The sequence below is a fragment of the Meleagris gallopavo genome, chromosome 4, assembly GCF_905368555.1.
Source record: "Meleagris gallopavo chromosome 4, MGAL_WU_HG_1.1, whole genome shotgun sequence".
Classification (NCBI taxonomy): domain Eukaryota; kingdom Metazoa; phylum Chordata; class Aves; order Galliformes; family Phasianidae; genus Meleagris; species Meleagris gallopavo.
The window spans coordinates 13399232-13411293 of NC_139407.1; the positions used below are offsets into that span (position 1 = coordinate 13399232).

At 38.3% G+C, this 12062-nt stretch overlaps 1 long non-coding RNA gene across 1 annotated transcript in view; it reads left to right on the top strand.

Moving 5' to 3' along the window:
- The window catches only part of LOC104910546 (uncharacterized), a 157309-nt gene that overhangs the window by 8881 nt on the left and 136366 nt on the right, over positions 1-12062 (top strand). The window lies entirely within an intron of this gene.

Sequence of the window (12062 nt, forward strand, 5' to 3'; positions counted from 1 at the left end):
TAACAGGAAACTTCTGATATCTAACATGAGTCTATTTTTGTCATTAACGAACTTTCAGTTTGTTTATGAATACAAATGGGACATCTGCAATTCTTTTAGTATAGTACTAAGTCAAAGAAACAAACTGTTTAATTCATGTCTGTTATCCCATGGAATGACCAGGTTCTTCCAGTAGGCCTGATACTATGCAAGCTGTTCTCCACTGTGTATTTCAGTAGTCAGTTATTGCTGCTGGAGTGTATGAGTTGGTGATACCAACACTTGGCAAGTGCTACTAGGAGTTACACAGCTTTTGTTAAATGGGTTGGTAATTCTGCTTGAGAGAAATAAGTTTCTAGTTCTTTTCCTGTAAGAGAAAATGATTGCAATAAACGTTTTGTTTAAAAGATGATAACTGGAAAAAGGTGGGTGGTGAGTTAGCCTTCTCTAGGGGATTTTCTGGAATGTTGTGCTATTGTAGCCCATTTGACTTAGCAGTTACACATTAAGATTTTTGTTTGGTGGGTTTTTTCCTTCCATGAGTGTGAGAGGGGATTGTTTGGAAAACACTGTTTCTGTTTTGCAGTGATGTTGCAGACAGATGTGGTGATGATCTCTAGAGCAGTGGCTTATCCTATAAGTTCTGTAACTGTTAGAATTTTGGAAGCCTATAAAACTTTGAGGTTTTCATTAGCTACCTTTTCTGTTACTTCATTTTCATCATGATGCATTTTAACGTTGATATCAGAGTGCAGCTTTGAAGATCAGAATTTGAATGTGTGGGGAGAAGCTATCCTTTGTATGGAAAAGAGTAATAAGATGGGATTGGCTAGGGCAAAGGTTTCCTGTGCTCTAGAATTTGTGCAGGAAACAGAGCTCTGTCCATGTGGCTGGGTCACTTGAACTACATATAGTAGGTAAGTTACCAGACTTCATCTGTCCGAAGTTCCTGAGAAATGTTTATGGCATGGCCTGGTAAACATGCTTGACTAGATGGAAAACAAATGACCTAGCAGGTTGTAACATGAACTTTGTTCAGAGCAACAACTTGAGAGAGAAGAGCAAGTCTCGATCCACTAGGCAGGAAAATAAACAACAGCAAGGCAAAGTAACACATAAAAAAAATCCCACCCAAACAACACAGATTCAAGTGAAAAGGCTGCAATTGTGCCAGTTGTGAAAAGAGTCTAGGGATTGCTCAAAACATAAAAGGTTTTCTCCCTTCTAATTAACTTAGGTATTTCCATCGGCATCTCTGGTCTCTATCAACCTTTTAGTTCCAAGGCCTTTGTGGGCACCAAGGTATCTGTTGTTCTTTCTCGACCCAGCTGATCTGCAAATCAGAGACGATGAGCAGGACTATGAGACAGTGGTGTGGGTTGATAGCATTTATTTTTGTGATCCTATGGAATTGGTGAACAAGAACTATAGCAGTTGTGAAATTCAGTGACTGATTTGCATATATTACCATATAATTATCTCAATAAAGATAGAGGTTAGATGCAGTAAATTGCTGTAGTGGTGGTTTTTGAAGTGCCATCTGTGGCCTGATGCTTCTGGGCGTTTAAGAGTTGTATTGTTCAGTAATCTTCTGTGGCATACAGGTGGTTCATTTTGTATGTGCTTGCTAATCAGCAGTTGCCTATGTTAGTGGGGGATTCCTCTTCAATGAAAGAAGATTGTATCATTGTATCATTTTTGGAGCAGCCACTGCTTCCCACAGGCTATAATATAGCGTTTGATTTTGGTTGTAAATTTCCCTCAAGACCAAGTTTCCTGAAAAGGGCAAATGATAAACTGAATGCTCATTATTGGGCTTCGTGTACTTGAATGCAACACAGCAATCTGATGTAATTGATTCAATTCCACTAAGTAGCATGTGATGTTGTTATTTTAGAGGCACTTAACAAGGAAAATAGTGGGAAGAAAACCTCCCTGCTGTCATGTCCTTATTTTGTGACCTTCAAAGCTGACTAATACATCGTCTCCAGTTGAAGACAAACAAAAAGCCCCACCCTCAATCCTGTAAGAATAAATCCTGGAATCCCTGAGGGCATCAGTCAAAGATGATGTAAAGAAATCCATATTTAATCTGTGTATCTTTTACTACTCAGCTCCTTCTGTTAGATTTTCCTTTACTAGGCCAAGAAAAGCCAGCAAAAAGCTGATTGCCTGTTCTTTGCCAATTTTACAAGCGAGACATTATAGGCTGGATGCAGAATAAGGGGAGAAATAAATTACTGTTCTATTCCAGGGAATTTGAAAGCAATGTTAGCACTTCACTGATTATCTTTAAAGGGAGCTTGAGTTGTGCAATCAGTAGTTGTTCTTGCTGCTATAGTGAGAAGTATCACTAAGAAATATATGCTATACCATCAGCTAAACTTTCCAGGACCTTAAAATTAGCAGGTGCTCCTGTAGGAAGGCTACCGGAAGGCAGGTAGATAATAAATCATAGGAAAGCAAATTTTAAATGTTAATTTTACTGCACGGCTGTGCGGTACTTGCTTTGTCCATGTAAGGTAATGTACTGAAGTGCCAGGCAGAACAGCGTAGCTAGAAGATGCAGGCACGGTGTGGCCAGATCAGGACTTGCACATAATGCATGTTGTTTTGACGTGGTGTTTGGCACTATTGTTATTGTTAATTGTAGGTCTCCATATCTTGTAATTCTGGCATTTGGTATTGCTTTCATTCAGAAGACCACTACTTTCTTTTATTCATTTCCCACTTATACACTTAATCATTTGTATTACCAGTAACAAAAATGTGTTACTGTTAAATATAAAAGAGATGGAATTATACTGCATTATGTGAAAGATGAGTATTGACATGCTCTTTCAGTTTTGCGTAGGTTTTCCTAATAATCTCTAGAGAACACAAGCAAGCTTGCATTGTATTTGCCTATAGCCTACCAATGACCTACTGCAAATTGTACTTGCAAGGTACTTGCATTAACACTAGTTATATCTCCTGTTTTATAATGTTGGACAGTTACAACTTGGTTATTGAATGAAAAGGTTGAGTGATGAGTGATTATTAAGCAATGTGCATCTAAATTCAAGGGAAATTCTAAAGGTGAAGTGTATCTTAATGTTTATAGAAGTTTTATCTTCCGTTCTCAGCAGATAGGAACAATGACAAAGTAGAAGTTTGTATGAAAATTATTAGCTAAAATTTCCTCTAAATATCTTTCTGCAGATTGGAAGTTTTATTTTCTTTGCTCTCCTGCAATAAATGCCTCAAGCTGTATAAATGGATAAGTTCATACTGGGTCCAGAGGGGACTGTGAATTCTAAGATCTATGGAAGGATGGATTTTTAGTAGAAGGAACTTGCTCACCTGTGTAATCCAAACCCCACTGGTGAGCCTTTCTTTCAGCTGTGAAAGCTAATTACATTATTTCCTGATAACATACTTCAGATTCCATTTCATTTCTGCCCTCAAATTGCATTTATATGTTTATGCTAAAGTTTAATTCATTTGTTTCTGAAATTAGTGTGCTGTTAAAGGTTGGATGATGCTGCGGGCCATGACAAAAACTGGCAGAAAGAAACTGGAGTTTAGAGGGGGGGAAAAAACAAGAGTGAAACGTTTTGCTCTTGTCTTTGTTACAGATAGCCTCAGTTCGCTGTAGAATAGAAACTGGAAAATAGTCTTAAATCCTGCAGTGGTAAGCAGTAAGTGCTGAAGTTTCTGTATCGTATAATAATTTATCTTTATTCTTAAACATTTTAAAATCTTATTTCAAGTGTTTTTTGCAGTGCTTCATGTCTTTTGCTGTAGACTTGAGTCAAAAGTCTTTCAAGTTAACAAGAAGACAATTTTTCACCTTTGCATCAGTAGGCTTAGGGGCCAATACTCCCTCTATGGAGTTCTTATTATTGCATTTGAGTAATAATACATATATATTGAATAGCATTCAAGTAGCCGGGAATTTAAATAGATTCTGGAAAGGAAAAAAAAAAATTCTCTTGCACACAATAGAAAACAAATTTGGATTTCTTTCACTTGCTGTTCTTTATTTAAAAAAAAAAAAAAAGTTATTTGGGTGTATTTGTACTATTGCTGATAATGCAGATATACAATTGAGCAACACTTAATCCAGACAGGTGCCGAAGTAGTTTTAGGTCAAGCTTAGCTCAAAAATCCTTAGTTTACTTGCATAAGTATTTTTAGTGATTGATAGTTCTTACTGAATAAAAGCAGGTGTGGGAAGGAGGAGCAAATGACTTAAAAATTATTCAAATATGTAAGTCCCCTTTTCAGACTCACACTGACATGTTCATGAAGGGCTGCCTTTGCTCTGTACAGGGTTTCCTTCTTAGAAATGCTGGTATAGCACTTGATTCCAATGCCTTTGTGTTCTGATGTCTCATGCATTCATGAGCATGCGTGGAACATCATCAATTTTGCTGAAGCAGTTTTGCTCACCATCAGATCGGACTTCAGGACATATATGACCTATTTTTATACCCAGAGTGTATGAATGAAGGCCGGACTGTGGCAGGAGCATTCTTATTACAGTGAGAATTTGCCGTTCTTGCCTTTGGCATTGGGGCATGTTATTTTCCTGGATTTCTGATTTGTTTGTTCATCTTTCTCTTGTACTATCAGTAATGAATGCTGGTGAGATATGTGACCAGTAGTCTACTGTCTGGCTTGGTGGGTTTGTTTTTGTAGAGTTTTCTTTCTTTGTGAAGGATTGGGAAGACAGTTTGGTGGCTGTGGTTCTATTTATGAACCACTCATTAAAATTAGTATTCAGTAAGTAGTCTAGTAGATGGGATGTCAGACTTAGATGCTTCAGTCAGTCATTTCACTTTTAGGTTAATGTTTCAAGCTCACATCTTTTGTGATAAAACACCAGCATTTATTTTTCAGTAATCAATGTGAAACATGTTACTGGTTATAGTGTTTATAATAGAAATGTTGGGTCACTGACAATCACTGCAGCTGGCACGTGAGTAGCTATGAAAAGGATAGGAAATGGCATTCCTCTACTTTTTGTAGCTGAGCACTGCATTAAAGCAGTTGACCTTTGCTCTAGCTGTATATATAAACACATCTTAGACAGTTCTTAATCTCTCCCTGTCCCAAATTCACTGACAGTTACAGTGGAACTACTGGTTTTGAAATGCACAGGGTGTATGATTTGTAAGACTTTGAATACTGGCCTCTATACTCTTTTTGGCAGCAATCACAAAGCTAGAGGAAAGCAGGAATTCATTCCAGGTATGGTACATTCTAGAGACTGCAGTAGGACCATACCCATTGCATGTATTGTAGGGCAGCTTATGCACTCTACACTTAAAATGTATTTATAGTCTTTGCTGTTTCCCATTCTAAGCCATAACATAACGCCTGCACAAACCATTGCTTGGTGCTTTGGAGAATAAACTAAGTGCAGCTTACTTGTCTGAATGACAAGTTGATATTTCAGCATTACTTAGAACGTTCTTATGCAGTATAATGGATTGTTTTTCTCAGACCCTCTGAATTAAACAGAGGCACTACTTCAAGTAAGTACATTTTAAGATTAGTTGATCTAGACCATTTTGAAATTGCAGTGGGCAATATCAGCAAATCTGACAAATCTTTTTGAATTAGACCACTGCCCAGATGGATGAAGTTTGTTCTGACTGTTGTATCAGTTTGAGGGAAAGTGCTCATCTTTGTTTCTTGTAGAAAAGAAACCTGTTGTTTGAAAAGTTGCTTTGTTTTACTAGGAGGCAAGTTGGAGCTGAGAGATGCTACAGTTTATGCCTCTCTTGGAATTTCATGTCTGTATGGGAGCAGCTATGTGTCTCCTGAGCTGTCAGTAGCTCAGTCTTCTGCTTTGATTAGATCCATGACTAAAAAATATGACCAGAATCCACTGACAGGCTTGAAGAAAGTCGTACAAAGACTGATAACTGTGTATCAGTTAAGAGGCTATTATATTTTACTGCCTTAGTACAGTAGACTAAAAATCTGTTCAAACTTACCACTGGTATAACCAAAGCCTTTTAAAAATGTATTCTCTGCTCTAGTTTTAATAATACTTACTTTGCTGACAGCAGAAAGAACTAAAATATGCACCTGTTTACATGACAGTTCTAGATGTTGACAGTTTTACTACAGGCATACAGAGTAGCTACAAGTAGAGGGCCTTGGGTCTTTTTCTTTGAGTGCAAACTTAAGAATCTGGGCTAGAAGCAAGCACAGAATGAAGAGAGTGGCTTTGAAATGCTGCAAAATGACAGCTCAGACATGCAATGTCCTGCTAGTGGCAACTTCATAGAATACTGGAGAAGAAGACGTGCTCTCTACTCCTATTTTTTTGTTGTCACCTACAGAGTTTTCAGGGTAATTCAGGGCAAGGTTTTGTAGACCTTATGCAGGTTGAGTTACTACTGTGTTTTTGTGAATTTCATGGTATTTCAGTAGGAGATATTTTGCCTGGTTGTTTAGATTCAGTGGGACTAAGTTCAGTGTTGCCAAGAAAGTTCATGACTTTAGCAGTCTGCACTTTGGGCACAAAGGGTACCCTGGGAAATATGTTCCTTTGCTGCCGTGCTTTAGGCAGCTTTGAAATGCAGGTTTGCAATGCACTTTTCACGATATCCTATTGGAACCTGTGAAGTCACAAACTGTGGTCATCTCAGCTTGTTATACTATCTGCTGTTCCCCAAAATGCCGTTACCTTCCTACTCTTTCTAGCATCCTCTTAAATGAAGTACAGAAGAGTGTAGCTCTTGTAGCTGCTCCTTGTAAGTCATACTCTAGGCCCATGTCCATCTTGATGGCAGTCTGTTCTCAACAGTTGTCCCTGAACCCAGCAGCCCAGCCTACTTTCAGCATATCTAATTGTTCTTCCAGCCTGTGCTGCTTCATCTTCTAGAACCCCTACTAGCACCCAGCATTCTTCCCTTTTCCACCTAGCTTTTACTTTGATCATAGCAAGTAGTCAGACTGACTAAGCATGACTTATGTTTAGCTTAGGTTCAGAACTGACTTTTTTCTGATTACCTTATTGTCTTGTGGCATGTTGGGAAATTGATTCAAAAAGGATGAGAGTGATGGTTTATAGGAGGCAGTGTCTTCCTTCCTCCTGACTTTCTTAGAGACCAATGAAAGACTCACCTGGTTTCTAGATATCAATTAGCTGAACACCATAAGTGTATGGTAATTAAATATGACTGACAGTAGTGATGTTAGTTTCAGATTGGCTGAAACTTCAAGCCCTTTCAGGCTGTAGGTCCCATCTAGTTTTGGGGATGTGAAATCATCCAGCCTGCGTAAGTATTTTTAACCTGTCATTCCTCCATTGCAGACTACTACGTCCTTCTCAGAATATTCTGAGATAATTTTCATTAGTCTTGTCTCTTGTTCATCCATGCGATGAGTATCATGACTTTTTTGGAAGAATTGAAAACTGTCAAAAAGACTGAAGTTGTTGGCAATTTGGTAGAACTTTGAAGTTGTCATTTATTTGAACATAAAAGACAGTTTTTTAGGAGGGTTTAACACAGTTTCTCAAGTGTGGGAAAGGAGTGGACTTGTGAAACTCTTTGGGTGAGTATATTAAAAGTCAAGGAGAAGTGTAAGTCATAGTGGTTGTCTGGTTTTATGTGGATCAAAAGATATCGAGATATTTCTGCCATTTCCATTCAACCCTGCAGTTTTCTAGAGGAAATGGGAGAAATGATGACTGATGGTAGTAAATATAACAGCAAGGTCTTGTAGGGTAAGCACAAACCTATTTCTTTTTACTAGAGAATCAATCCATAGTTAACTTAGCATAAAGCCCAGATAAGGATCTTGACTGTATGAGAGCTGCTTGGAAAGTAGTGCCTCCTATTTTAGTACATTGGTCCATGACATGAGAGGTTGGCGTATATGGTATGGCAGTAGAGGTTAAACCTTCCCATCAGTGTTCCATTACACTTTTTTGCCCTGTGACAGATGGCAGCAGGACGGTCTACCAAATTGGTGCCTGGCATGGAAATGCATATGAACCCATGGTGTGTCACTGAATTCCTCCATTAAGAGAATATTGCACCCATTGACATTGATCAACACTTGCTGCATGTTTGTTGAGAAGACAGAGTGGATGTGAGCACAATGAAGTGATGGGTGGTGTGTTTCAGCAGCAGTGCAGCAATAGCAGCTGTGAAACAGTGGGTCACTTCAGTTGGCACAGTTGCTTTTTTGTTGGGTTTTTTTTTTTTTTTTACAAGGTGTGGCATGAAGGCTCTTGTTAATTATTGATGAAAATGCCTAATGAGTGATGGTAACTGTTGAAAAAAATAGCTTGGTAGCTGAGAATTTGCTCTAACAAATAGTCGTCTTGTGCTCTTTCTCTCTGTTGTACTTTCCATGGGAATAAATAGGAGGCAGTACTTTCAAAGTGATCAGGGAAGCTGGCAAGTGATTCTGTCTTTTCTCTTTTGCTATTGTTTATTAATGTCTTGTAGAAAATATAGTTGAAATATTGATAAGCCATGTGTGTTATCTATAGTCCTTGATTTGGTGTGATGTTCCTGCATTTTTCTCTGGGGTGGTTGCTGGGTTCTCTAGTCAGCCAAGATTTATCAGTCTGTTACTTGAAGTTTGACTTTGTTTTTTTGACCAATGTCGTTTCTTTCCTTGGCTCTATCAACTAGCTCCATCTACCCTGTCACATTACATGTAAGATGTTTGTCTCTTGTTTTCAAAGTTCTTATTCTCTTACCTGTCACATCTCTGACAATATTTTAATTCTTATTCCTGCCTTCAGTTCCCCATCACTGTCACCTCACTTAAGCTTTTACTGCTTCTCTTTTGTGCTATGACTTATCTGGTGTGCAGGCTCCAGGCTGCAAATTGTCCTCTTTCAAAACCTTTCTAAAACATTGGTGCCTCCAGAAGCTTACCAACAGGTAAGCTGTATTGCAGCAGCTGTATTGCACTGGAATAACTGTTCTGCATACTATCTGATATTATCCTTTTTTCTTTGCTCTCTTGTCTCTTACTGAAGTGGTAATTGCCTTTTGTGGTAGCATGGATGTTTTTCCTACCTTTCTTCATCTTTATCTTCATTTATACAGTGCTTAACAGGATGGCTTGTTCTGCAGATACCATAGCAACATGAACAAGAAGAGAGATTGTATTTATTGCTTTCTTTTCCATCCTCTAAAACGCTTGTTTGCATACTGTTTGCAGGCCTCCCAAAGATTGGAGGCTGAAGGAGGAGAAGCTAATGCTATTTGGTGGTATGTTGTAGTATTTTTGTGTGGGTTTTATTTCTGTTTTTACCCTTTCACCTAATAACCAAGCTGTACAACTCACAGTTGTAGCAGAGGAGAATAGGTGCATAACTTTCTTCCATAGTCTCACTAAGAACTTTGCTAAAATCTTGTCTTCAAACGAGACAAATTGTTGCAAAGACTTATTGTGTACTTTTCACAAGTCATGCACAGCAGGAAACAATCATGCATGTAATTTACATCCCATCCATTTGTGGACTTTCATTTGTAGGGCAGTGTGTTAACATTCCTGTTTCTGCATGAACCCAAGTACTAGAAAAAACTAGTCAATTTTACTGCTATGTGTAAGTCCAGCATTCTGTATTACAATCTGCAGACAAGGGAAAGCACAAGTGTGTGTTGAAGATACAGATGTGCCACTTAGTAGATCCCCTTGAAATGGAGCACTTTGGGAAAGCATATTCTCAAGTGCTGATTAGTCTCGTGCTCTTCTCGAATCTCAGCATATTAGATATGTGTTTATCAGATATTTCAGTTTCATGGCCATGCATGATGAAAGAGCAGATCTATTTTAGAGCCCTCTTAGACTTTGAGTTGGTTTCTATTCCCTCCTATACTGTTCTTTAATGGGAGCATTTATGATTAGATAATAGATTTTTCTCAAAGCCTGGGATCATTCAAGTCTTATGCGAAGTAGTTCTTATTTTTTAGTTGGATAGATTGCTGGTGGAGAAAGCAGACTCTTCATATTCTCCCCAGTATTCTTCTGCCTCTTCTGTGTATGTTGGTTGCTGCCTTAGATTCTGAATCCTCTGATGCCCTGATGGTGTATCTGAAAATCATCCCCTGGACTATGGGTGTGATTGTGATTCAAATGAGCTAATGGTAGTAATAAGATGACTTGATGTATTCTGACTATATGTAATTCAGCAGACGATAGCTTGATATGTTTCCTAAATTTTGACCTTTCTCTATGGAAATAAAATGTTTCAATCTATAGCAGGATGCATTTTTTACTACAGCTCTATGTGATCGGTTTTGCATGTTGCATCAAATCATAATTATGAACAAATTGTAATGTTGTCACTGTTGTGCAGTTTGCAGACTTGGTATTCTTAGGAGTGCTTTTTCCCTCTCTCCTTTCTCCATTCTCTTCCCACTCCCCAGTATTTTCCTCTGCATCTGAGCAGGAGTGCTTTCTCTGACTCTTAGTGATTTCTTTTGGTTCCAAACACTGAAATAAACTTCTGTTTTATTTTTTGGTGTGCGATCTGTGCCATCTACACTGTAGTCAGTGCAGAGCCTGTAACATTCAGTGAGTGAGTTCATGTGTTGAAATAAACATAAAATAAGATATTAACGGTAAAATACAAATACATTTCAACTGTGAGTCTTATTCTGGCTGGAATGCACCATGTCATTATTAAGTCTAGATTTAATATTTAGCTAGCCAGTGTTGTGGTGTTATTTTTTTAAGCAGCTGTGAAATACTGTATATTAGCTCCAATAAATGTTTACTGCTATCATCTTAATTTTTCTCTGCTTTAAGTTTCTGGTTTGTTCTTCAGACCACCTGGCTGCGTCTGTGCTCTTGGAATTGCTTTTCTTTGAGCTTTATGTTATTGCAGTCACAGAACCTCCCTGCATCCTCGTGCTCTTGTCTCTGCCATTAGCTACATTGTGGAAAAGCAATAGAAATATTTTTGCCTGTCCTTAAATTCCCTGAAATCTGAAGTTCAAACTGACTTATGTTTTAACTGCACTAGATTATTCAAAAGGCAGGCTAGGAAGGAAGTCTTACAACATAATGCAACCTGAAAGAAAAAGATGATAATTCTTTCAGCTTCCCAATAATATGCCTGCCACAGCAGATGCTCCGATTTCATTCTTGAGAACGTATCCTGGATGTTTCTGCCTTCCTTTTTTGGTTGCTTTTGAAGACAAAAGTTGTCAGGCATTACTGAAGTTCAGCATTTCCTGTAAATTATTTAAACTTGTTTATTTGGTATTTTTCAGAGGTGTTTGCTCTCAAAGGATATTTTTGTATGTCATTCTACCCCTCTGGATTTGTCGGATTTTCTTCATCTTGTATAAGCTAAGCTGAAAATGTGAGATGATGGTTTGCAGTTTGGTCTATAGACATCTAATTGTAAAATTTGGAATTAATGTAAATGCTGCTCTGTGCCTATTTTATTTATTTCCTCTGCCATTATACTTGCAGAGTACATGGATAGCTGATCTTCTGTATTCCTACTGCCTCCTAATAAAGCACTTAGTGGGAGAGATGGAACACCATAGATCTGATGTTAGCCTGTTGGTGTTACACTGGGGGAAGATTGACTCTTTATGTATAGCTTTTATTTACTAGTAAGTAAATAGACAGACTCACTACTAGCCCAGGACACAGAGTTTAAAAAAAACTTCTGGAATGTGTTTCTGCTGCATTAACTCGGCTGCCTTTGTGATAGTCTGCCTGTCAGTAACATCATCAACTTATGCTATGTGCCTTAAGTTGCATGTAGCTTGTGTGGGGTTTCATGTGGGCAAGTCAAATCTTACTGGTACTTTTTAGCTATATCTGCAGTGCTCTTGTAAAATGGTTACTTTACTTCAGTGTTTGGTGAATGGTGTATGTTACTGCAAATTGGAATGGCATTCCATACATATGCAGTAGCAGCTGAAGCATGCCATAGCTTTATAGAGGTAAGGCAGCCTGGCATGTACCCCGGGGGAAAAAGCACTTCAAATCCAAGTGCATTCTGAGGTCATTAATGTGTCACTGGCAACATTATAGTTAGAGGGGGGCACTTAAATAACATTAATTGCTCATGGCTCACTCTGTGGCTCATGAAA